This window comes from Ambystoma mexicanum, chromosome 11 (genome assembly GCF_040938575.1).
Source record: "Ambystoma mexicanum isolate Mex_15411 chromosome 11, UKY_AmexF1_1, whole genome shotgun sequence".
In the NCBI taxonomy this organism is placed as follows: domain Eukaryota; kingdom Metazoa; phylum Chordata; class Amphibia; order Caudata; family Ambystomatidae; genus Ambystoma; species Ambystoma mexicanum.
Genome location: NC_090934.1, coordinates 96148362 through 96176348, shown reverse-complemented (window position 1 = coordinate 96176348; position 27987 = coordinate 96148362). Strand labels below are relative to the sequence as shown.

The following is a 27987-nucleotide window of genomic DNA, read 5'->3' as shown; positions in this document are numbered from 1 at the left end:
AAAGACCAGGCAGAACAGATGAAGTTTAGAGATTTGTTAAAAAGTGCATAGCGGCAGGAGCGAGCAACAGAAGAGATATGCAGTTTAAAGGAAAGCGAGGGATTAAAGATAACCCCAAAATTGCATGCAGAAGAGGAAAAAGACAGAGAGGAAGGAGGAAAAATGAGACGGAGGAGGAAGAGTATACAGAATAGTTGAAGTCGGAAAAAACAGAACCTCAGTCTTAGAAATTTGAGATGCAGAAAATGAGAAGACATCCAGTTTTGGACAACAGAAAGGCAAGTTGATACAGTGGAGTGCAGAGCAGAGTCAAAGTAGAAAAAGAGAGAAAGATTTGTGTATTGTCTGCATACAGATGAAAGGAATGATTACATGAAGAAATAAGAGCAGAGAGTGGGACAGTGTAGAGAGAGAAAAGGAGAGGACACAGTAAAGAACCTTGCGGGACAACGAAGAGACGAGGAAGTGAGGAAGAGGTGTATCCAGCCCACGTTACTAAAACTTGTAGTTTTAACTGGAACTACAACTTTCTTCCTCATTTGAAATTGCCTCCTACCGCAGCCCTGCAGAACACCTTAGATTTGGGTTAGGACAGTAGCTGAGGCTGGCACTTGACAGACCACTTTTGGTTCTACTAGAAGCACCTAAACGGAACACTGGGCGAAACAGCCTGAGATACTGAGTACCGGGTAACCATTGATATCTCTGACACTCCTAATGGCCCACTCCGGGGACAGCTGATCTGAAGCGGGGGTCTGTTATAGGATTTCCTGTGAAAACACGTAGAAATAAAACTGGACATACGAATGAAGTACGAGGAGATAAAAGTACCAAATGTATTGATACAATTAGTCGAAATTGTAAACATATCAGAAAAAAACTGAACACAGTAAAAATAACAAACTCAACAAAGATAAATGAACCAATTTAACAACAATTTCACAAACGTAAAACAGTAGTTTAAACAAAACTAATAGGTGATTCTGAATAGCATATGGCAATCATAATATGTTGGGGAACCCCTCCACCCAGGCAATCATAATATGTTGGGAACACTCCCTAGATCTCCTAATCTCCAAGCCCTCCTTTCCTTCTACTGCACTATGCAGTTGCCTTACACACTAACACTACATTGAAGTCCTATTTCTAGATGAATCTATGCACACACACATATGTTGCTTAAACATGAACTCTTGGGATGTTGACCTCCATGGAGGAGATAGTTCACTGGTAAGGTAATGTAATGATATGTAAATAGGTTTGTATACTGCGTGTCTGCCATTTTGGTGGCCTCTTTGTGTGTGTGGCTTGGCCAGAAAAGAGATGGGGTAGGGGTTTGTGATGATTCCCTTTACTGACTAATTATAATTGTTCTTTTATAACGCACTCAATACCAGAGTTCTCGATACCAGAGGTTGATTTCTAAGCGCGGGATCGGGATTCAAACCTGTATTGTGCTGCGTGGCCTTGCTCCCAAGACAAACACGACACCCTTGAGCTATCCCCCCTCACTCTGAGGTTGAATGGCATGGGAACAATGGGGGTGAAATGCTGCAGCCCACTAAGCAATGCTGGGCCTGGGGGCGCTAAAGAGAGACTGCCCTCAATCATCCAGCCTCATCCCAGTTGTGGGGCACAGGCTTGTCACAGATAATGCACTAAAGGTCCTGTTCCTTCCAGGGGTGGCTGTGAACCAAAGGAAGTCCTAGACATAATGTTCAACGTGCCCCATATTACACATTTTCAGCAAAACCATCTCTTTTCCTATGAGAAAGTTTGAAACTAAACTAGGTTACCTCACAAAAGAGGCCCAGGGAGCAGAGGCCTACCAGGAAATCTCCAGAGTTCCGTATAAGCCAGTCCACCTCTGGTCCCTTTGAGGGACTTGGGTGCCGTAAAGCTCCCGATATTGATGCAACCTACGTCTGTCCCTGGTAAGCTGGGAAGTGCTGGTAGAGTATAGGTGGCACGGGAGACAGGAATGCTTGGTCAACATAAAACAGAGGACAGACTTGAAAGCACGTATGTTCATGCCGGGGAAACCTGTGTTGCAACCTCAGACTCACAAACAAGAGAACGTGAGCAGGTATGCAGCGTGCAGAGCTCCAGTACGCTCATCTCGCCGGATACACATTGAAGATGGCGCAGACCCAAATGTTACCTCGGTCTTTAGAGGCATGCACCCGGTCAAGGAATAGGAGCCGTGAACAAAGTAGGAACAGTAGAACATTAGAAACTTTCCATTGGTTCTTTCCCTTCAATCCTTTAGAAGTTGGGCATGTACTTAATATTTCTTAAGTTTAACCTTAATGACCTTCAGTTGAACTTATTCATTAGTTCCTCCAGGGCAAATGAAGCTAAATTAAATGTAACATATATTGTATACAGGCACAACCTTTGAATGATTGACTAGAGAGATCCACAGAAACGTGATAATTTTCTGCTATCCTTTTGCTTCGTCGGTAGTGGGGGCCACACATGTTGACCACGTTGTCTGCTCATTATCCTTAATGAGACTGTTTGGCCGTACATACATTGATCCGTGCAAAGGGGTATTAACACCTGCTACTATTTTATTCTATAGATTGAACCAATCATGTTACACTAGGGACAAGTAGATAAGGTCAGTCCATTGAGGTGGGGGTTAGACCCCGATTGAAGAAAGTGGATCTGACAGAAGAGTGTGGGATGTTGAAGCGAGTGGAAGCTCGGTGTAGTTGGCTGGAGAAAGGAGTTTTAGGAGATGCTGGAGAGAGGGGCAGGGGTATGGAGGGACAAGCACGGAGTCGAGGAGGAGAATTTGGAAAGTTGAAGAAAGGTTAATGAGAGAGGTGAAGCATAAGAAGGTGCTGAGAAGGATATCAAAAGAGAGAGAACAAGGAGAAGAAGAATCAGGAGTTGGCATGGAGCAATAACAGGAGACGCAGGGAAGAGTAAGGATGTGGTGATGCAGAATATTAGGATGAGGAGAAGGTGCCAGGAAGAAGTTGGAGGAAAGAAAGTGAGAGGACAGGAGGAGTACACACAAAAAGAGTGATGGAAGTGGAATGATATTTAGCAAGAAGAGGATGAGAATTGTGGTGCAGAGGACCTTAGGTTTGCAGAGGACCCAGAGAGTCATCCAAACATTGTGACATCCGCGAAAAGTAGGAGCAGATAAATGATCACATGACACAGCACCGAGGAGATGCGACAGCGGCCTAGAACTGAACTCAGAATCAAGAAGTTAGTAAGCCCTTTAAGAATGAGATCGCCCAACTCGTCAAGGAATATGCCAGAGCAAGAGGCCCAGCCCTTGGTGCAGACTTTTGGCTTTAGCCTGGCAGCACCCCTAACATGCCACCTTGGCCTTTAGAGTTGGAAAGAAGGATTTGCAGAGGACTAAACAATCATCCGAGGCCAATGTTTTGATCTGGGGGGGATTGTTATGGTGCCGAAGATCATAATTGCGATTTTGTTTGGGTTACGTTTGATCCGGTTTGCTATCATTCGAGGGTCTAATTACGCCGGGCAGGTGACAAGATCGGGCTCATTTGACCGTGAGTTGTCAGTACATTTGTAGATGATTTGGGTATCATCTCTGTAGTTGAAGCATAAGTGACCTGAGTTTTGTTCTGAGTACAAGGAGAGGTGTCTTGTACGTATTGAAGAGCAGCAGTGAAAGACTGGATCCTTGGCGTACACTGCACGTCTTTGCCCTGTTTGTGAGGAATGAGGTAAGCCAGTTTAGTGCAGTTCCCTCTAATTCAAGGTAAGCTCTGTAACAAGATGTCGTGCCTGATAGTCCAGAATGCTGCTGATATGTTAGGGTGCATGAATGCAAATGGTGTATTTGTGTCAGCATTTTCTCAAGAACCATTTGTGGTATGAAGACGGCCCTCACGCAGTGTTAGGATCTTTAGGTCAACTTTTATTCACACTGGTTTAACAATGGTGGGGTCGTGTAGAGACTAAACACAACCCTGATTATTCAACAAATGTTCCTAGTAACAGTGGTGTCGCTACCCATCATCCTTCTGTCTGAGCGCAGGTTCCTCCCCTTCTAGCCAACCCAGTGGGTTTTAAGTGCAACACGAGCTGGTTAGGGAGGTTTTCCTCCTGATTAGTGGCAAACACATAGGGCCCGCTTCATGGAACCTCTAGCGCGCTGCAAAGTGACGTTGCACTGCCACCAAATACCATGATTCACAGAGAGGTGCAAAGTGTATCTTTGCAGCGCACAGTGACTTTGAACCACTTTTGCACCAGTGCAAAGTCACTTTGCTCCGCATGAATACACTTTAGAGACAGGGTGTTTGTTGACAGTGCAAAGTCGCTATTCACCGCACTCAATGTTCCATGAATCGAGCCATAGTGTTTTATCATTCCCTCCTGCAGGTGGGCTTTCCCCTCCAACAGGAATATGATGCTGCAATAAGCAAATGACATGGAGGAAAAGAGTTCATAGAAATAAATGGGTTGGGTCCGAATGGCAACTTCTTCGAAGTGGCCCTCCCCAAGCGTGCAACCACAATGTCTGTCAAAATCAATGTCTCTTCTGGGCCTGCCCCCAGCCTCACTCACAGACCTGGTCTGATTTTTGCTGTTGTTTTATTCTTTCACGGGCCAGGGTTCGATCAGCACTTGGTCTTCAGCCAGGTCAATTCTTAGCTGCATGCCAGCAGCTGCTACATGGCACGCAATTCCTCCCAGGGGCAAAGCAGGCCTGGCGAGCTTATGGGTGGGACGCAGGCTTCCTGACCACCTCCCTGTGCCAGGCGCCTGGTACTAGTTTCCCCCAAGACACTCTCATTTTCCTCATTGTAGCCCTGATGGAACCTCATTCCCAGGGGACCTCTTGCTACTTCTTGGGGAATCTATCTCTTCACCAGCTCCTCAATGCCTTGCAGTGAGCTCATACCTTCTTCCACCATTCTCACACACCCCTTCTGAGTGGGGTGTGTGTAGCCCTCTCTCCACACCGCCAGCTCCTCTCCTCTGTTCTCCACCTCCTCTTCACCGCCTCCTTCCGTCCCACCAGCTGCCTGCCCTCTACTCCGCTTCTCCTCCTCTCACCACCTCATCGACAGAAGCATCTTTAACCCACAGCCTTCAACTCTGTGTTGACAGTAACTTACAAAGTCTAGCCAACTTACAATGAAGTGTCCACATGACTGGTGTATTGACCGGAAAGAGCAACGCCACCAAACCAGGGGGATAAGTCAAATAGATGAAAAAGAGGCCTGGTGTCCCTGCCTCCAGGCAGCAGCATTCCTATATCGGCCTCATGGAGTTTACAAAGGTCCTTGGGCTTACAAGCTTGGGAGCCAAGAAGCCATTCTGGTAGCCTGCTAAGCACTACCCTGTGTGGTTATGATTTAATACATGTCTACAGCTAAAACATTGACTATAACTAAACGTGCTTTCAGTGTACACATGGCTGCACTCACAAAGCGCATTGAGGCCATGCAATTGGGGAAATGGTGCTATATAAATGACGACTACAATACAATACAATACGCCAATCCTTCGTTGTTTGTCAATGTGAAAAACATTGATCGTTTTTTACGTTAACGGATAACAGTATTTGGGTGCACTCCTTCCTCCTCACTATTTTTAACTGTCCTGTGAGCTCTGCTTGGGCTCATATGGGTTAATGAGCATAATAAAGGATTGGCTATAATGACATTATATTATTTTCATAGCGCCACGAGGCCCTTCTTCCTGGATCAGAGCCCGACGTCTACTCTACTCAATGTTTCTACTCAATGTTGCAGCTGTATCAGGCCGCCAGACTAATCAAGGCCACAATGAAACATTATGGTGTGACCTTTAACATTGCAACATTTTAATTCTTCAGGCACACATTTGGGAAAGTTACCAATCATTTTCAGCACCTTTCATCAAAATGACTGAGGCTCACCTTTGTACTTGTGGTTAGGTTAGACCATCACATGATTTCCTTAACCCCCTGTACCTCCCATGTTATCCCTGTGCCAGCAACAAGACCATCAGTCCCTTTCATAGGACCCCAATCTTCTTCAATTGACCTCTGGTGAACTCCTTGTGTGCAATAGAAATGGTGGATTTGGTGCACATGTGAAGGGGGAGGGTCCTCATAATGCATGTTCTGATAAAGCTTTCAGCCCATGTCCAGTGTGTCTTTCCTGTCTAGGGTTCAAGTCCTACTTTAAAGAACCCCATCAAACTCCAGTCTAGTAAATACCACTACTGCTCTACTGGACGTCATAGCACCATTAAAATCAGCCTTCTCTGCTACACACAAAACAGAGCAGTTCTAATTCATATCTTAATGGAGAGGCAACATTGTGTGTATCAGATTGCCTTGCTGGTGTGCATGCATCTAAGCTTCATGTGTGTGTCGTAATTTGCTGCTTTTGGGTTTGGACAAATATAAGGGCCACCTTGTGGCCACAACAATGCTACAGAGAAGAGACAGATAAGAAAGGTTGTTCATAAGCAGTCTTGCCCCTTCATCACAATCCTTCTCCTTTACAGTCCTTTGTCACAATCCTGACTCGTCAGTACATCTGAACTGTCCTCCTGCTTCACAATCCATCCTTCTCCTTCATCACAGTCCTTCTCCACAGTCCTTCTCCTTTCTCAGAGTCCTTCATGACATTGTTTCTCCTTCATCACAGCACTGCTTGTTTCTCAGTCTTTTGTAACAGACCGGCTAACCTTTCCTTCCCCTTCTTCACAGATCTTCTTTGTCTAAGTCTTCCCCCTTAATCAGTCCTTCATAACAACCCTCTCCTTCATCACAGTCCTTCCCCTTCATCAAGGTCCTTCCTTCTCCTTCATCACAGTTTTCCACAGTTCATCAGCTTTATCAGAGTCCCTCATTACATTCCTTATCCTTCATCACAGCCCTTCTCGTTCCTTACAGTCTTTTATCACACACCATCTCCATCTTTACAGTCCTTCATCACAGACCTCCTTCATCACAGTCCTTCTTTGTCACAGTCATTCTCCTTCATCACAGTCCTTCATCACATTCCTTTAATTTCTTCCTTTCATTTCTTTAAATTCCTTCTCCTTCGTCACATTGCTTTTCATCACAGTCGTACATCATAGTCCTTCTCCTTCACTCCCTTCCTGCATTAGAGTTCTCTTTCATCAAGGTCCTACTTCATCACAGTCCTTCTCCTTTGTCACAGTGCTTCTCCTTATTTACAGCCCTTCTCCTTTTCACAGTCCTTCACATCCTTTCTTCCGTCAGCCTCATTTGTCACAGTTATTTTCTTTTGCCAAACTCTTTCTCCTTTGTCAATAATCCTCCTCCTTTATTACAGTGCTTCTCCTTCTTCACAGTCCTTCACTTTTGTCTCAGTCGTTCTTATTCACACCCTTTCTTCAGTCAGCCTCCTTTGTCACAGCTGTTTTCTTTTGACACAATTCTTCTTCAGTGTCAAACTCTTTTTCCTTATGTCACAGTCATTTTCCTATATTACAGTCCTTCGGTTTCATCACAGGCCTTTCTTGGGGTGGTCAGAACGGGCCCTCATCATTACGAGGGGTTCATGTTGCGCGCAACATATTGATGACTGGGGGTGCGGTGAACTGAGCACTAGTGTTACTTTTTGTTTAGAACTGATACATATTAGCTTGCATGCGTGCAGAAAGATAAAGTATTAAATCCACCAAATGTAAAAATGTGCATGCACATTAATGGGAATACATGTGGAATGCATTAACCTCAATATAAGTGGCCTTTTCACAATGAATCAGAACACAGTGGTTAGGGCTTTCTTGCTAAATGCACTTTGACTACTAAACAGGTTTTCAGACAGCAGAAAAGTAGGTGAATGAGAGACTTTAGCCTTTCGCGGTCGGCAGCTGCAGGAATAGCCATGAGTTTTCGTGGTCTGATAAATCTCGAAGATAGTAGATATAATCTCCTGCTGTTTGAGAGCGTGACCAAAAGAGTTTTGTTATTTATTTTGGTCATTAGTACAACACGGGGTAAGCTGGTGCCTAAATCTATTTAGGAGTTTCAATTGTGCAATGAAGTGGGAGCTTTGTAGATTGGAAAGTTTCAATTGAACAGTGACCTGGTCGATGAGGTAGCATCACGAACAAAGAGAAATCATTCACCCAGCCTCCTCATATTGCGGGAAATGTCCATCGGAGCCATCTGCAAATCAAGAGTTAGCGTTTAAACAGCTTAGGGCAGTTATTGCTAGTAATTAATTATTTTTTCAATACCAATATTTAACCATGTGTTGTCGTCATGACCTACTATGGATAAATCATAAGAAGATCTGTGTTACGAATAGAATCGGAAGATAATTATTGAGATAAACCTGGCCAATGATAATGTAGGAATTGGGAAAAGGTGGGAGTTCTTTGAAGAGGTTTGTGCCCAATCATGTTGGATTGCAATAAATTATTTTGGGAGCATTTTAACTGTTGCATATATTTATAAAAGATGTGAACTGATATGGTATTGTTGATACTTGGGTTAGTTTGGTCCTGAAACACCATCATACTTCTCCCCGGTATGTTGTACAATAAACTTGCTATATGTACAAACGTGTACTCACTTCTTAAGTGGTGAGCCTGTTTGGGTTAGGGGATTGAAGGCCCATCTGTACACATTCTCCTTCATTACAGTGAACCGTCTTTTATTTCATCAATGCATTTCATCATTGTTGTTCTTCTCCTTTGCCATAGTTCTTGGATCAAAGATAAGGACTGTGATAAAGTCCCTCATCACAGTCATTCTGTTTAGTTGTGGAAATCAAAATAATATTGTACCTCTAATCACATTGTTTAAATGTATGTTGGCCTACGCCAAGCTGTCTAAAAGAATATCGTGTACATAGGTTCCGCGGCAAGGTCTTGACCTTAATGTGTTGTGCAAACCGCCATCTTGGATTAAGCCGCCATTTTAGGTGCTCTTGCAGTGTGGAAGTCACCCTGAAACAACAAAATGGAGGCCGAATGACATTTCGAGTGAGATTCTGGCCGTTGTGACCTCCGCACACGTGAATAAATAATATGTCCGCAGGCCACTTGTTAGGGTCGCGAACTAGGACCTTGTCCTCTCTTTAACCTATGTGTAAATGTATAACTGTATCAGCGGAACTGATCAAATTGCATAAATTATGTGTTCGACCTGGCTACGAACCCTAGCTACTGTTCCGAGAATGGTTAACTTGTAAGAGGGCTGGCCAATGCTGGACAAAAGTATAAAAACCCAAACATCCCGATGATCGGTCTCTCCCACTTCCATTGCGAACAACGTTGATGGTTCGCTTTGTTAGTCTGAGGGCCGAATAGCTATCCGTATGTCAATTGACTTTTGGTAACTTTGTAACTTTGAAATAAAGCGCTTTGTATGTCCTTTGTAACCTGTGTTGGTGTGTTTCCTTTTGGGCTTCCCGGCCTCATATCAATTTCTCTGTTTCCACAGTTGGTGCCCGAATAGGGACCCTCAAGATTGATGCCGGATCATTGAAGGTTGACGCAGACTATCGAACCGGGATCGGACGGTGTGATTCTGCGGGCCCGACCGATCGAGACGCGATACCTCGGCAGCGCTGCACGATCCGATCCTTGGACGATAGTCGTGTGGTCTGACACGGCATCTTGACGAGGGTCCAATTTCGAGGCGGGCAGATTTGCCGAAACCACTGAACGCAGGTAAAATTTGTTAGCTAAGTCCTTTGTAAACCGTACGGTCCTCCTTAGGTTTGGTCAGGTGCAGTCGTGACCCGGCTCTTAATTTAACCCTGACAATTTGAATTTGGCGTATTGTATCTGCAGACACAATTATTGGACCAGGTAACACCAATTCTTTGAGAAATGCCTGGGAAATTGTCTAGCTGTTTCAGGGCTCTGTTCCGCAGCGATCGACAATCTTTGGAATTTAGCCGTCCGGCACCACAGGAGGGGTCGCCGGCGTGTACTATTTACTGTAAGTATGGCATTGGTAGTATTGTATTTAATGACATTTGGCACAGACAGACCAGACATGCCTCCGAATTTCAGTGGCCAATCAATGGTAGTTTTGAGATCCCCCGTATTGAATACTTAGAGTCGATCTTGTTAAAGAAACAGGCTAGGCCAGCAGCCTTTGATGTGTTACAAAATTGGAAAAAAGAAGCATTGCAGCAGCTTAAAAGTAGGGATAAACATGCACGCCGTCACAAAACAAATGCCGAAAAGGCATTGTTGTATGATAAAGAAAAACGGTTAGAAGTAGTTCAGAATATGGATAGAGCCTTTTCACTCGGGGTCCAGAAAATTTACCCCTCTAAAGATTTCCATGTTTCTGAGGAATTTATTGAGAAATTGTTGAATGAACGGAGGTCCGACGCCTCAGCGCCACCTCTGTATGCTCCTGTCTTGGGCGCCTTGCCCGTTCCTGCTGTTGTTCCCGCTGCTATTCCTGCTCCCCTTGCACAGCCTACTGTTCCTAGTTCTCTGGTTGTCGTTCCTCCGCCTATCGCACTGCCCCTTTTCCCTGCACCTACACCCTTGTTAAGCTCACCTTCACCTCCGCTCCCGAGTAGCCCCGTACTGATTGAAGTAGATCCTGGTGCAGGGTCAAAAATCGTGACTCGTAGTACTGTTCCTGTGGGCAGGAAACAGGAATTATTTGCGTGGGCTAAGCATTGCATGGAGAAAGGTGATCAAACTGATGTATTTTCTACATTATCCAATCTGGATAGTTTTCCCGAGAAAAATGTTTTTATCGAAGGGTTGGGGACTCATTTGTGTGTGATGTGGGGTAGATTGCAAAATTCGGATCTCCCACAAGGGGTGAGAGATCTGAATGCTTTGGCCCTTTCGAGGGATACAGAACAGAAAGTATATGGACATGTTGAAAGGTTGTTTGAGTTTAGGAGAGATTTTGAAAAATCACGAGATGAGGATGAGGAGGACGATAGGATATATGTACAGAAACGGTTCCTTTCGTGCCGGAAAACAGCACCTGAGGAAGTACGAATTTGTACCAAAGATGCGGTTCGATGGATCTCAGATTCATCGATACCGCCAGACGAAGTGTACGACACATACAGTCAGTACACAGTAGAGATGCAAAGAAAAGTAATCCAGGTGATGGTACAGCACCTACAAGAGGAATGTATAAGAAAGAAGGTTAGTTGCCCCATAGAGTTATTGGTTATTTGTAAGAGAGCTTTTTCGCCCGACACTTCTACAGCTGCCTTAGCGCTCGATCTGGCTTTATTGCTTAGTAAGCGGCCGGAGGTCCCTATATCTCAGTTGCCTATGAGAGAGGTTCCTCCGACCTTCGTCCCAAAAGTTGAGATCCCGGCCAACGCGGCGACTGGTGCTCCCGCGGTGGATATCCCTGCACATTATGTATCGCAGTTTGTTCACGTCCCGTTCTCGCGACAGGAAGTGAACACGATTAGACAATCAGTTCCCGATATTAGGAAAAACCCGACGGGGTTTTATAAAGAAATAGAGTCCGTCTTACAGTCTTCTGTGTTCACCTTGAGTGACATTGACTTGTTGTTTCCCGTGCTTCTACCTGTAGATGTGTGGAAGCAGGTACGGACAGTAGATGATGTGCCGGGGTTGGGCGATACATGGGTGAATCTAACTAGAATAGATGGGGAAAGACCAGCTGGTGAGAAACCGCCCCAGGTAATACTTACTTTACCTGATAGGATTGTTGCTAAATTAAAAACTATAATTCCAGAAAAAAGGATTATTTGGGACAAGCTTACGGCCTGTGTCCAAGGGAAAACTGAAGGTGCCACCGAATTCTTCAATAGGTTCGAGCAAGTATTTTCTGACTTCAGTGGACAGGATTTAGGTACAGAGTCGGGGAAGAGGTTGTTTGTGGACAAATTCGTACGTGGATTGTTGCCCGACATCCAGTCATAAATTATGTCCTCTGAGAGCGCTTGGCAGGCAAAATCTCAATCTGAGGTTTTGCACATGGCTCAATACTATGAGAATCGGGTTAATAATGAAAAAGAGAAAATTGAAAAGAGAAAGGGTGACTTGAAGACTAAGGTATTGTTGCAGCAAATTGTTAGAAACCCCAGAGGAGGTACGACACAGACTAGAGGTCAGTACATTCCAAGAGGAAATACTCCTCCAAGTTCTATAAATATTAATCAATGTGCTTATTGCCGTCAGGAAGGTCATTGGCGAGCACAGTGCCCTGCCCTTCGTCAGAGGTCAAGTGGTACATTTGGAGGTATGGGTAGGCAACCTAGGGGCCGCCCTGGAGCAGGGGGCCCTGATAGGGGTCAGCTTCTGCAAGATCCCCAACAACCTTTTTCACGGGAAAATCAGACCTCGAGTATGGACTCGAGAAACATATTTGATCACCCTTCTGCTGCCTATCTTTCTGAAGAACTTCCTTCTGACGAGGTTCTGTTTTATTAGGATTGCCCGAAGCAGTGTTTGGAACCTTTGCCTATTCCCGTTATTCAAAAAGGCCCCTACGTTGAATTAATAGTGGGGAATAGTAAACACCAGTTTTTGATTGACACTGGGGCACAGAAGTGCTCCATTGATCATTCTAGGGTTCCAAACATTCCACTGTCAGGGCAAACGAATGTTTCTGTAGGGTTTTCTGGTATACCAACCGTCTGTCCGGTTTCTGCGCCGGTACCTGTCTCTTTGGGTCCCTTCACGGACCATTGCCCTTTCCTTCTCACTTCGAACTGTGGAGAAAATTTGCTGGGGTTGAATCTGTTAAAGAAATTGAACGCAGTCATTCATTGTTCCTCTGATGGGATAAGGCTAACGGTTTCACCACAGCAACCTTTTAACTCCCAGTACCTGATTCGACCACTCCCTCTCGAGTTTAGCATTGTTCCGGAATGTCTGTGGTCCATGGACGACAATGATGTCGGAGTATTGCACATTGAGCCCGTTAAGATAGTCCTGAAACATGGGGTAAAACTGCCACGCATTCCGCAATATAAAATATCAGCTGAGGGTGAGCGTGCTTTGAAATGCATTGTCTCCGATTTTGTACATCGTGGGGTGATCGAAGAGATTACAGGTAGTTTGTGTAACAGCCCGATCTTACCAGTATATAAGAAAGGCGACAATGCAATTCCGTACCGGTTTATAATAGATCTTCGTGCTATTAACCGAGTGGTTGCCCCACAATTTCCAATTGTGCCCGATGTGACGACGATAATAACAATGATCCCTGCTTCGGCTACGCACTTTAGTGTTGTGGATCTGAAAAACGCTTTCTTTAGTATTCCGATACATAAGGAAAGCAGGTATTTGTTCGCGTTCACCTTGGGGGGACGCTCATTTACATTTACAAGGGCACCTCAAGGGTATACTGAAAGTCCTAGTATTTACAGTAGAGCTTTAAAGGAGCAGTTTGACACCCTTGAATTGCCACCTACTTGCACGCTGCTTCAATATGTTGACGATTTGCTTTTAGCCGCAGACTCTGAGAAGGCCTGTAAAGAAGGCACTATATTGTTGCTTATTCACCTAGCTCAAAATGGTCACAAAGCTTCGCTTAAAAAATTTCAATATTGTTGTCAGGAGGTTGCCTATTTAGGCTACCTCCTGTCAAAGGAGGGGAGAAGATTGACACCTGAAAGAATAAAGCACATTTCTGGCATGTCTGTCCCAAAGATGCAGAAGGACGTCAGAACCCTGATAGGGATGGCGTCCTACTGTAGGTTGTGGATCCCGCGCACTAGTGGTAAAACCGATGTTGGCTTTGACGAAGAAGGGCATTTCTCTGCCACTGCCATGGGAATCGGAACATCAACGATCATTTGAGCTTCTCAAAACCGCGCTATGTTCGGCACCGGTTCTGGCTATACCAAATTATGACAAGGCCTTTGTGTTGTTTGTGCATGAATGTGATGGATGTGCTTTGGCTATGTTAACACAGGAGCATGGAGGGAAGAGTAGGCCGTGCGGCTACTACTCCTCCGCCCTTGATCCTGTCGCATGCGCTTTGCCAAAATGTTTGCGCGCTGTTGCTGCTGCTGCTGCGTCTGTAAAACAGAGTGAGGGGATGGTCCTAGGCCATGATTTGATTTTGATGGTACCTCACTCTGTTGATATTCTATTGAATAAAACCCAAACGCAACACCTCACCTCTGCTTGGTTGACACGGTATGAACTAATTCTGTTTGCCCCTCATATCCAAATTAAGAGGTGTTGTGTTCTCAAACCAGCTGAACTTTTACCTTTCCCGCAAGACACTGTTTGCCGTGACAAAGGATCACATGATTGCCTGCATACCACCGAGCAAGAAACAAAGGGCAGGATAGACCTCTTAGATACTCCTTTGGAGAATGCAGAAGGGGAGCTGTTTTGTGATGGCTCCTGCTTCAAACTTTCGAATGGTACATCTACAGCTGCTTATGCAGTTACTACATTGAGCAATATTGTTGAAACTAAGAGAATTTCGTATAACTCCGCGCAGGCCGCAGAGATTATAGCATTGACCCGAGCTTGTGAACTGTCCCAAGGGCGGAAAGTAAATATATATACCGACGTCAGTACGCCTTTGGGGTGGCTCACAACTTCGGAAAACTTTGGTCAGAAAGAGGGTTTCTGACCTCACATGGGACCAAGATTCAGCACGGTCCCTTAATAGTACAACTACTTTCAGCGCTCTCACTCCCTAAACGATTAGCGATCATGAGATGTGCAGCACATCGTAAGGTCACAGATGATGTGGGCAGAGGGAATGCTTTTGCAAATTTAATAGCCAGACAAACGGCCACAGACCTTAGCACAGACATGTATACCTCGAGGGAAGTGAGAGATGTTTGTGTAATAGATGAAGGCATTGGGTCTGTACGAGATATTCAGACTGATGCCTCGATGGAAGAATCTAGAAAGTGGGCTGAAGGTATGGGAAAGTTGGATGACGAAGGGTGTTGGGTGGATACATCCGAAGGGAAATGGTTGCTTCCTGATTCTTATGTATTAGCAATGGTTACGATGGCCCACGGTCCTACGCATGTGTGTGCCCAGCAAATTACGAAGATATTACAACAGGTTTGGGTGAATGATAAAATTCTGGAAACTGCGAAGAGACATGTTCAGAACTGCATGATTTGCCTACAGCATAATGTGGGTAAAGGGACAATGACTCCAAGGGGAAGTTTTGGGCCCCCCTCTGTCCCATTTGAAACCATTCACTTTGATTTTATTGAAATGGAGCGATGTAATAATTTGAAATATGTTCTTGTCATTATTTGTGCTTTTAGTAAATGGGTCGAGGCTTTCCCCGTCAAAGATGCTACCGCCATGACCACTGCAAAGATCCTGGTGAATGCTGCTTTACCTGTACGGTTCACGGGCCCAGGACACGATATACAGCCCGGTAGCTGGGTCCTTGTGAAGGCCTACGAGAGGTCTTCCTGTCTCGCGCCTCGCTGGCGTGGACCCTACCAGGTGCTGTTGGTCACCAGGACAGCAGTGTGGGTGGCTGGAAAGAAGAACTGGATTCACGCGACGCACGTCAAGAAACTTCCTCACCCGATGCCACACGCTACAGAAGAAGCAGAACCCCTTGCTGACGCTACAGTCGTTGATCTCGGAGTAGCAAACAGCGCTGTGAGTGCGTCGGAGAAGTTCTCTGAGCCTGAGGAGCTTGGGGAACCGTCCATTTTGTCTCCGCACTCTTTCGATCAATCACTTCCGGAGAATCTTGTTTCGAGCTCTGCGACTTCCGTCGCCACCGACACGTCGCTTCCCTCAGGAAGTGACGACACTTTGCTTTTGGATCAGACAAATTTGGGTACCATCAGGTACAACCTTCGACCGCGGAAATAGAACTACAGCACGAGTGTCGTGCATCTGGAGGAAGAAGTGATTGAAAAATTGTTTTGTTTTGTTGAACAAAAGGAGGGTTCTGCTGGCTAGGGTTGGGAAGGACTAAGAAATCACGCGACCGAAGTGTCGCCAGCAACGAACATTGGGGCCGTCGATTGAGAAAATACGATGCCTGCCGCCTTCACCGCTGCTCCCCGCACTGGACTATTAGATAAGGGGGTGACCAAATCGAACAATGAACAATGTGCCTGGGCCCCGAAAACGTACTGTTGTACTTTCATTTTGATTATTGTTATTTTTGCAACTGCTGCCGTAGGACTTTGGTATTTCGAAGAAATCTATCCTTTGAAACCTCTATTACCGACCAAAATCGTACCAACTGTTTTGACTCCCTCTGTACACCTTCACACTCTGTCCCCTAGGGACTCCCAACATAGACAGAAGTATCATAATAACACCTTGATGATAGTGATGAATGCTACACATGCCATTTTCAATAAGAGTAATTGTTGGATTTGCACTCACTTACCGCAACATGGGAACAAGGGACTGGGATGGTATATACATCCTCTACCTCTAACGACTTCTTGCTATGCCTCTCTTAGAGCACTATTCTTTGGCCGATGGAATGATAGCATCTCAGGGAACTTCGATGGGACTAATTTGAATGAATTTGAGAAACGTGAATTGACTCCCCTGGGATGCTCGCTTTTTGCAAATAGAAGTAAACCTAACGTCGCTTCTATTAGGCCGTCTGACAAACTATCTTTTCCTTTTCAAAACCTGGTTTCTTTTAAGATGGCTCCGATAGGCAATAAGGATGCCATGCCTCCTTCTTACTCTGTGAATCATAGTCCTGATTCGGTTCCCTTTTGTGTACAGAGAAATGGCACTAGGCCAATGGGAGACTTCGAAACTTGTATAAATATTGTAAATTTGACTGGGGAAAATAGGCCTCTGTATGTAGGGAGACCCGTTTATTTTGTTTGTGGTAGTTTAACATTTCCCTGGTTGCCCAAGGACTGGCAAGGTACTTGTTATTTAGGAATATTGTTACCCGGGGTATTTATAGCCAGTACCTTGGAAGTATCTAAAGCTCGCCCACGACGAGACAACAATGGAAATACCCCTGGGCAGGTGTTTGGGGATATAGCCAAATCAGTTGTGCCCTTTTGGGGACAAATAGAAAATTCAGAAAATATTAGCGGATTAGCGAGGGTATTGGAGAGAACGATCAACCGGACCACGGACATACTCTACAATATGACCTTAGAGCAAAAGGCGATAAGATTGGTAGCGCTCCAAAATCGGATGGCGTTAGATGTCATCTTGGCAGAACGAGGTGGAGTATGTAAATTAGTGGGGTCCGCTTGTTGTGTTTTCGTACCAGACTCTTCGCCAACAATTTTCAAAGCAATTCAGAACTTGCATACTCTCAGTTCTGAAGTCCATATCCCTGTAGGAGACTGGAACCTTAGTACTTGGTTTTGGGATTCTTTGCGATCTTGGGGTTGGAAGGTGCTTTCTGTCATTCTGGTTATTTTAGGGATCCTGTTATTTCTTTGTTGTTGTTTTCAATGCCTCCCGAGTATATGTGGAATGATGGGAGGGTGTTGTGCGCAGGTAGTGAGTGCAATAGGGCATAAGATATATACCCCGAAGACAGCATCTAAAGAGTTCATGTTGCAAGAGGTTCTTATGAACGACCTTATGGCTATCGACATTACAGACAATGATGCGGAACCTATAGATGATAATGCCTTCAGTCGTTTTCGAAGGTATTAGAGATGATGTTTTAGCACTTGGCATAGGCCAAAAGGAGGGTCTGTGGAAATCGAAATAATATTGTACCTCTAATCACATTGTTTAAATGTATGTTGGCCTACGCCAAGCTGTCTTAAAGAATATTGTGTACATAGGTTCCGCGGCAAGGTCTTGACCTTAATGTGTTGTGCAAACCGCCATCTTGGATTAAGCCGCCATTTTAGGTGCTCTTGCAGTGTGGAAGTCACCCAGAAACAACAAAATGGAGGCCGAATGACATTTCGAGTGAGATTCTGGCCGTTGTGACCTCCGCACACGTGAATAAATAATATGTCCGCAGGCCACTTGTTAGGGTCGCGAACTAGGACCTTGTCGTCTCTTTAACCTATGTGTAAATGTATAACTGTATCAGCGGAACTGATCAAATTGCATAAATTATGTGTTCGACCTGGCTACGAACCCTAGCTACTGTTCCGAGAATGGTTAACTTGTAAGAGGGCTGGCCAATGCTGGACAAAAGTATAAAAACCCAAACATCCCGATGATCGGTCTCTCCCACTTCCATTGCGAACTACGTTGATGGTTCGCTTTGTTAGTCTGAGGGCCGAATAGCTATCCGTATGTCAATTGACTTTTGGTAACTTTGTAACTTTGAAATAAAGCGCTTTGTATGTCCTTTGTAACCTGTGTTGGTGTGTTTCCTTTTGGGCTTCCCGGCCTCATATCAATTTCTCTGTTTCCACATAGTCACAGTCCTTCATCACAGTTGTTCTCCTTTGTCACCATCCTTATTCTTCATCAGTCCTTCTTTCTCTTTCCTCACTCTCGGGAGGATAGCTCAGTGCCAAAGTGCTCGACTTGGAAGCAAGACGACATAAAGCAGCACACGTTCGATCCCAGAGTCCGTGCTTAGAAACCTCTGGGTATTAAGCGTGTTATAAATAACCTATCATATCATACTTTTTGTCCTTTCTGACAGTCTGTTGCATTTCTCTTAGTCCTTCTTCATCCCAGTCCTGTCCTTCATCGCAGGGCTTTGTCACAGTCCTTCCTCATCACAGTCCTCCTTCATCACAGTCTTTCATCATAGTGCTTCTCTTTTGCACAGTGCCTCATCAAAGTCCTTCCCCATCATCACAGTCCTTCCCCATCATCACAGTCCTTCTCCTTCATCAAAGTCATCTTTCATGGTGCTTTTTCTTCACAACCCTTCTTCTTCATCACAGACCTTCCTTGTCAGCCATTATCCTTTGTCACTGCTTTCTCACTGTCCTTGCCCTTTGTCAATCCTTCTCCATTATCACAGCCCTTCCCTGTGACAGACTTTCTCCCCCATCAGCCCTTAGGCATAGTCCCTCTCTTTTGTTGAAGTTCACTTGTTTTGGCACAGTCCTTTATCACAATCCTTCCCCATTGCTGCAGCCTTCGTCCTTCATCACAGCCCTTCATCATCATCCTTCTCCTTGACGTAGTCCTTCATCAGCCGGTCACCTTCATCACATTCCTTCTCCAATTTCACAGTGATTTATTATATATTTATATAACACTTTGCCAAAGCGCTGTACATAGAACCTTTTACATACAATTATCACCTAACCGAACTTGGTACTCATTTGTCGACCTTGGAATGATGAAAAACTGGGTTGGCCTTCCTAGGATTCAGACTTGCAGATCATACAAAGTTCACAACTGCGAGCACTCCACTCGCTGAGGTGTCTCACTGGTTGTGTGCCATAAGAATCCTTCTCCTTTGTCACATCTTTTAACCATCATCATCTTTATCTTTCTTCGCATCCTTTCTCCATTTTCACAGTCCTTCATCACAACCCTCCTTTGTCACACTCCTCCTTTGTCGCAGTCCTTCTCCTCTGTCACACTCCTCCTCCTTTGTCAGCCACACACGCAATCTTCCTGTCTCTGGAATCCCCTCTGGATCACTTTATCCATCTTTTCTTCTTTTCCCCCTCAATATAATTTCTGTCTTGCTCGCTATCCCTTTCTCTCATCATCACTTTCACTTTGTTGTGTAGCAAAGGCAGGTTCAATATAACACAATATAAAATCATCATTAAAAGTTAGAATAAAATATGTCATGTGTATGCCACAGTCCATAGAATATGGCACAACCTTTCAGATTCCATATAACAACCCCCACGCCCCTTTCTCACAGGTCGTTCTACCTTGGTATTAGTAATGCAAGCAAATCTAGGGGACAAAGGTACCCACTCTTTTTACTGAAAAGGTTTTACTGCAGTATTTTTTTACTGCAATTTTTATATGGCATTTTTGGCTTTGTGCAGGTTTTTTCTTTTTTTAAAAAGGTCATATGAACTAATACCCTTCACACTATTGGAGGTTCCTTACATTGTTATAACTAGCATGTTTACATGAATGTTGATGCCCTCTTTGAAAAGGCATGGCTGTAGAATCGGTGCAGTGTCTTTGTACAACACTATACTCGTGGTGCGGACTAGCTTTCCAACAGTAATGACATCATGTGGTCGCGCATTTCACGTGCTCTATTCCAGAGTGGTACAGTCCTACCTTTCCTTTTGGATTGTTATGGGTTATTCTGTTTTTCATCGTTTACTGCCCGGCTTAAAGTTATGCTGTAACATTGACGATGCCGTTGTGGAAGGCACAGAGATCAAAAACATCTTTAGGACGATCAGGACCCGTGCCTCAGATGCTGGTTTAAAATGTTAGAAGTATTTAATCAACCTGCAGAGGCTAACAGCTCACCGGATAATAGTCACGTGGTGGCCGGCACTTGAGCTTGTATGCTCTTTGAGCTGTATGTGTGGGGTGAACACAAATGCGAGCCTAGAGACACGGAACGCCACGAACAACTGCAAAAGCCAAAACTGTGTTTGGCGAGGCGCATGGGCGTAATTATAGCTTGGTACAGGGGGGACATGTCCCCCCCCAACTTTTGAGGCCTGCCAAACTGTCCCCCCATCTTTTGGCAGGGACATGGGGGGCTACATTGCAGCTGCTGCATCAATTAAGTAATTGGACAGTGCAAGCCTGCCTGAGGCGCCCATCCAGGCTCGCGCTGTCCATTACATTCAAGCGGGCGGCAGGGATACCCCACGCGGCTCAGTCCCTCACCCTGGCTGGTGGCCTGACTCAAAGTCAGCAGCCACTGCCAGGGTGCTGGACTGGGTGGTATACATAGTGTTCATCCATGTTCACATTTAGTCTGTTAAATAAAAAAATAATTTTGGTAGGGAGAATGTCACTTTTCACTCGCATCATATAAAGCATGCCTTTGCCAAACGATGCAAAAGGTTACCATATCGCCTTATCTTTTGTTATGATTTAGTCATCAAAGACAGCCTCTGAGCCATTCTTTATAATTTTGTGGAATTGCATTCTGGTATTTGTAGTCTTCGAGATGCAGTGAAAATAACACATTTGTACTCTTATTGTTTGACATATTTCAAAAGGTATTCCTATATTTCTGCAGTACTTTAATTATGAGGTGTGTACTATTTAAGTCCGATTTATAAAACAGAGTATTGTGGAAAGCCAAGCCAAACGTTGTGGTGAGGTGGGGAAAGGATCAGAAGGCACATTTGTTGTGATGATTTACCAGGTTCATGCATGTGGGAAGAGATGTTCTCCATGGTCCTGTGTTGATTTTCAAGGTACAAGTTGAGATTACTTGTGGGGTTTTTCACAGTGTTGACTCCATTCCCTGTTCGTGGTGATCGTGGAAGGAGGGCTGGAGCCCTCCCTCCTCCTAACTGCTGCAGAACACCATCGTACTTCACTGGATCTCCAACTGGGGTAAGGCACTGTGCTCAGCTGCACCTCCGCCTTTTACAGACCCCCCTATCTATCGGTGGACACCGCCCCCCAATATTTGCAGTCTGCTTCCCGATGACTGCGTGGAATTCTGCTTTGCTCCACCGACACGCAATTTGATCGAGTCCTTCAGGGCCCTTCTAAGATGGCTGCCACCATCACGGGCCAACTAGTAGCCTAGCAACACATCAACTTCCCAGATGCGTGCCTCCGATTGGTTAACCCATTGTTTTGTTTCCTATAAAGGAACCGGAAGGCGATAGCCAGTGAGCCCGATCTCTCAGACCCGGCTGGTAATACCCATCGGCTGTCTGCGGCTGTCTGCGGATGGAGGTGGATCTGTGAGTACAACCTGCTATTCCTACGCTTTAATTTGACACCTTTTTGTGGCAAAGCATATGGTATTTCCAGCCCATTCTAATAACCACTGCACATCATGCTTATACCTGCAGGACTCCCACTGCTATCCTAATCATCTAATTGGACACCCCCCAGTCTGTAGAAGCAGGAGTCCGATCGGAGTTCTCTTTGACAATGGAAAGAGATTCCTAAGTAAGGGATTTTCAGCTGCATCACTGTGGAACCTGCTTCACAGCTCCAGAAACCAGGACCACTTATGGCTGCCTGGACAGAATTGACCTGCTAGACATCAAGGGCCTGGGCAGATGCACTTTCGCAAACTTCCTATCGAACCTCTGAACGCAGCCGGCTGTTTGCCCAAATGTGATCCCACCTCTTTCCACCTGCAGACCCCTTTCGGCCCCCCACTGTATTATTACCACATCAGATGCCCCCGGCAGCCAAAGTGAGATACTACCTCTAAACACTGTACTCCACCTAAGGAATTTAGCTGGGTCCATCTGGTCTTTAATGACCATATGCTTGTGGATTAAGTAGTCACAAAAGTCTCCCAGTAGTTTTTGCATTAATGTTTCGGTGCTAGTGAGTAGGACAGTGTTTTCCACAGACCGCAGGGGTCGAATGCCCTGGCCTCCCACCCTTGCATATACAGTTGCTGGCAGGCCAGAAGCTCCTCCAAGTAATTCCTATGAGAGGTTAAATAGGGTGGGCGCAAACACACACCCCTGTCTGATGCGCACCCCTTTAGGTGACCGCCCTATTAGTTCTCCATTTAGGCCGCACCTGGCACTTAGCACATCACACATCGCCATTGTGAAGCGCTCCAGTATCTACACAATCCCTTCCCTCCTTGACTCCCACAGCAATTGCCCTTTTCATAGCTACACATTGTTTTCCTCTCCCTTTTCTCTGATCTGGCACGGGATTGTGGTGCACGTTGGGATGTGAAGAGTGCAAGTGAAGGCTCAGAAAGAATTAAAGGTTGAAAGGAGAATATGGAACATAAAATATGATGAGATGTAGGATCATTTTGCTCTGGTGGGCTGAAACAACTCCTCCGAGCCTGCATATGGATCTGCGTGTGGTATTTCTACATTTTGCAAATGCGGGCCTCACGTGGTTGGAGGGTTGGTGGTATGCATGGAACATGAACTATATATTTAAGTCTGAAATTTGCAGGCAGGGCAGTTGGTAGAGCAGGTTAGGGAGAATTTTCATTTTTGTGCTTAGTTCCTCCCACCTTAGGGGACCCCCCAGCTCTTTTGCTGGACTTTAGAACTTTTTAATTTTAACCCTGGAGTGAGTGAGCCCTTTTTCTCACTCTCTCATGTGTTTTAGATTATGTGTTTCCTTTGTTTTTGGATTCTGACAAACTCTATAGGCATCAACGTTTTGTATGGTGACACACAGCACCTTCAGTTCAGTGTCAAAGAGAAATCGTTAAGATTTCTCATAAGTTTTAAATACCTTTTCTTGTGTGAACTACTGTTCCCAAGAGTAGTAAAGTGAAATTGACTTTACTTATCTTTTCTCTTTGTAGGTCTGGCACACCCCATTTTATGTGGAGTGCTGGGGGGTTACTTAGTAGCCCCTTTTCCTACCTACTCATGTAACATTTTTTATGCTACCCTTACTACTTTAAATGGCTGGTGGCAGTGGATTCATTTTCCTACCATTGTGCTTTTCTACCGCAGGCTGAATCCTCAGCTGCAGTATAGCACCCATGGGTGACCATTTTATCAAAATTGCCCCAGTCTTTTTTTTTCACCATTTTCTCTTTGTGAGGTCTTTCTTGGGTTTTACTCTGTGTGCCAAACCAGGTTTGAGCCCTTAGTTCATTTAGTCTTTGGCGACTTCAGTACTGAAATCCGTCTCTGGCTCCAGTGTGTCTGGAAGAGCAGGAAGTGAGGGAGGTTCCCGAAACTCCCCTGTCCTTTGTCTTTAGGAATGCCTGAATGCACCCAGTCCTGATTGGCTAGTGAACAAAGCTTGCTGCATCCTCCTAGACCGCTGAACTACCGCCCAGTGAAGCCCTGCTGCTGTGCTTTAAAGTTCCTTTAAATGTCCTTAATGTTGTGTTAATAGGTACAACTATGTCCTTTTTGCCTATAAAATGTACGTGCTGCCCGGTACTTTCAGTTGTTGAGCTCTGTGTGCTCTAATTCTTTTATTGTCTTTTCTTGCAAGTCCGGACCAGAGGGGGAGCTGTGATGCCGGCAGATCGGGAGTAGCGTCAGAGCTTCGGGTCTCTGCTGATGAGGCGGCAGCCACATGAGAAGAGGAGCGGCGCAGCAAGTGAGTGGTTCAGGTCTTTAGGGAAGGTTTCTGGAGGCTTCCTTCACTGACCTTTTTTTTTAATGTTTCAGGTGCTGGCGTGGGCCGGAAGATCACGGTAAGCATTATGCTGCGTTGGCAGAATTAACGCAAAGCACTGGAACATGTGTGGGTGTGACTTAAATAGCAGCCCACCCACGCGTATTAGACCGTATCCAATAGAACGTGCTGGCCAGGCTGTCAGCCCTATTGGGGGAACTTAGATGCAAGCATCTAACATGCCAACTGCATGGCCCGATGAGCGACAGGCACACCATAAAGTGGTCCAGCCTTCCCTTCCTCTCGCCCTATTGGTCCTCAGTGTGCAGTAAGAGTGTGTGGTGTGAGAATGAATACCAGTGGTCATGGCATGTGCTGAAACTCCTTTTTCTGTTTGACAAGTGATGCTCCGGAAAGGACGACTTCTTCCCTTGGGTTAGTGGGACCAACTAACCCCGAGACGAACTCTGCTGGACCATCTTCCCCCACTGGCTGTACTTCTTTGCTGCTGCAGGAACCGAATGCCAGGGGTCGAGAAATCCATAGTCGAGTGCAACGTCTGTGATCCGGCCAGAAGCTCCAGGAGTCTACCCAGGAGCCTCCAGAAGCAGGATGACCAGAGTTTGAGTCACCACACCAGAGTGCAGGCCTCATGGAGTGAAGAAGCCCAAACAGTATCCAAGATCTGCGGTGGTGTGAAGTGCCGCTGATCCGAAAAGAGCCCGTAGCTGCCGCTGATCATTGAATTGCTACCGCAGCAGTGCCCAGATGTCCTCCCGCTTGTCCCCATGACTGAGGCCCAGGAACACAGGATCTGCATCGCTCCAAGCAGACAGAAGCCAGCTGGACCACTATTCTTCTAACCAAAGGTAGTGTTCTGACTTTGGGGTACTAACCTCAGTGTCTGTAGTTTGCTCTTCTCAGTTGAGACTTCCAGTAGCTGCTTTTCTAGAGCTGATCTCAGCTCTAACCTTCACAAGTGTAACAGCTTGTGACCCTACAGTAATTTTTATTCAACAAACTCTATAACTTTGTGTACGATTTTTACTATCTAAGAAGAGCCTCAGCTTCATAGACTTTGCCCCAATTGGCTTTGGCTCTCCAGGCTCCCTGCCGACTCTTCTATTCCATTTTAATTTGATATTTACTGTCCCTCATAGGTGATGCATTGGTTTTAAATGGATCCATGTGATTATTGCGACCCTCACCAATGCGACGGCCGAAAATGCCAACCTTTTTTTTTAAACCCTTTTATACCACATATATATGCGGGGGGAGACCCCGCGCACCACACCCAGATTAATATTATATTCTATACCCCCCACATATATATGTGGTGTAAGGGGGTGGTCTAAAAAAAAGTTGGCATTTTTGGCCGTTGTAATTGTGAGGGTGACATTTTGGTACGATTCCCGTTTTAAACTAATATTTCTAGGAAAGGTTTTGATCTAGACTTCATTAGAAGATGTAAAGTGCTCACATGCTCTGAGAACCTGTTCAACCTTTTTCCTTCCCCTACCTTTCCTTTCTGCCAACATAAGGATCTACAAAGTGTACTAGTGATATATAAATGCAATTACTGTCCTACTTAGTGAAGTCACCTCAGGGTGAGTGTGTAAAAAGCATCTCTAAAGAGTATCTACTAGCTTTGTCTTGATTCTGGAAAAGTATTTGAAGTGTATTTTATTGCTGCATATATTGCCCTTTTTAAAGAATGCGTATTTAAAAACGACTGTTAAATAAATAAATAATTATTTTGTACTACAAACCTTGAGTGTAAGTGTTACTTGGCTACTTGTATTGGTGGATGTCATTTCTACAGCTCTACAGCTCTACAGCTCACATGTACCCCTCCTAAAATAGGCCTGGCTGCTCAGTCACACTACCAAATTGTCTAGTACAGGCCTATACCAAGTGGACAAGTGCTGTGTAGTCTTCCACAGGGTTACGACGTCATTTATTGCCTAACAGAGCAGCTACTTCAGTTGCTGCAGTGGTGAATAGCAAGGCATGAATGCTCCCGGAATGTTTGTCCACCAGGAACGGGCACGTGGCCTACACATGGCTCCATGCCATTTTTTCGATTTTTTTAGGGCGCCTAATGAAAAGACAGATTGTTTTCAGACGATTTTAGGAGGCCTACAAAACTTTTTTTTTAAAGGACATTTCTTCACTACCATCACCCACCCCTCACGCCCAGCCTCCAACCCCCATCCTCTCTTGCCTCATTTGTTAATGAAACGGGGGGTTTACCCCCCAAAACTCCCACCCTCAGCCCCTGCCACCTCCCTTCCCAAGACTACCCCCCGCCATTACACACACAAAAATACACACAATTACGTACACCCAACACAAACAAACACACAGGCACACGTGCACTTACCCGTTCTCCCTCTTGACCGCTTCCGGGTGCTGGTGTGCCTGTCAGCCCCTGCGCGCCCTTGTGTGCACCGCAGGGGCTGACAGTTCGATTTAGAAAGACTGCTTTGTGCTGGTTTTTTTTTAAGGTCATATGACCTAATACTCTTCACGCTGTTGGAGCTTCCTTACATGGTTATAACTAGCATGTTTACATGAATGTTGATGCCCCCTTTGAGAGGGCGTGGCTGTAGAATCGGTGCTGTGCCTTTATACAGCACAATACAGGCGATGCAAACTGTAGCTTTCCAACAGTAATGACATCATGTGGTCGCACATTTCGTGTGCTCTATTCCAGAGGGATACAGTCCTACATTTTCTTTTGGATTGTTATGGGTTATTCTGTTTTTCATCGTTTACTGCCCGGCTTAAAGTTATGCTGTAACATTGACGATGCCATTGTGGAAGGCACAGAGATCAAAGGAGGACGCGCAGGCTGCGGGACCCGTGCCTCAGATGCTGCTTTAAAATGTTAGAAGTATTTAACCAACCTGCAGAGGCTAACAGCTCACCGGATAATAGTCACGTGGTGGCCGGCACTTGAGCTTGTATGCTCTTTGAGCTGCGCCATTCTGTGTGGGGTGAACACAAATGCGAGCCTAGAGACACGGAACGGCACGAACAACTGCAAACGCCAAAATAATTGTGTTTGCCCAAGGCGTGTTCCCATTTGGTTCCGTGTTTTTATTTCTGTATTACCATTGAAAGATTGAAAGTGAAAGCGGCAGCGTCTGACGCGGCCGAGACGTCCAATAATGATTAGACGTCCTTTCACAAGATGGATGCTACTGCTTTCTGGGAAAAGGAACGAGGGGGAAGAAGGCGACATTTCTTCTTTTTCTAAAGCTGTAACCAGAGAGGAAGAGTCACATTATGAATGAAGTTGTAGGGCGCTGACACGGAGCCCTGCCAGTCCCATCACGCCTATATAATGCAGGATTAGCACTAAACGTGAGTGCGTGCTTGCACGCAGTAACACCTGGGCAAGCATAATAACCGAGAATGAAGCACACGGAGGTGAAACGAGGCCGTGAAAAGTGCAACATTGACACGGACAGTGTTTGAAACACAAACAACTGTAAAAAAAATATATAAAAACGTATTATTTTACTTACATTATGTTCTGTTAGAAGATTATGTTTGGCTTCTTAGTTTTTAGAATTCGGATCTGGCCTGTATCACCGATTCTGCTACTAATTTCTCCCTGCGCAATATTCTAAAATCTCGGGAGGATAGCTCAGAGGCAACGCGCTCGCCTAGGAAGACGATAAGCAGCAACACAGGTACGATCCGCGGGTCAGTGCTTTAAAAACTCTGGGTATTAAGTGTGCATTATAAATATCCAATATAATTATAAAGTAAATTCACATATTATAATTGTTTATTTATATATCCCCAAGACACCTGGCTTTTAAGTTTGAAGGTGCGCGTGCACGCACCAGATCCCCCAGACTCTGGACTCCTGTGATATGGTAACTGAAATTGAAAAAAACTGAAAAGAAACGGGTGCAAAAAATGTTTGCTGAAAATAACCAAGTAAAATAATAAAAATGAAAA

At 45.2% G+C, this 27987-nt stretch overlaps 1 protein-coding gene across 2 annotated transcripts in view; it reads right to left on the bottom strand.

The window, feature by feature from the left end:
- COL8A2 (collagen type VIII alpha 2 chain) overlaps window positions 1-27987 on the bottom strand; it is a 126653-nt gene that overhangs the window by 21933 nt on the left and 76733 nt on the right. Inside the window, exon 1 of one of the 2 annotated variants that reach the window (XM_069622612.1) lies at window positions 26396-26553. The exons of the other annotated variant lie outside the window; for it this stretch is intronic. The gene's annotated coding sequence lies outside the window, so the exon portion shown is untranslated. Of the gene's footprint in view, window positions 1-26395; window positions 26554-27987 lie in introns of those variants that run through there. 2 annotated transcript variants of the gene reach the window in all.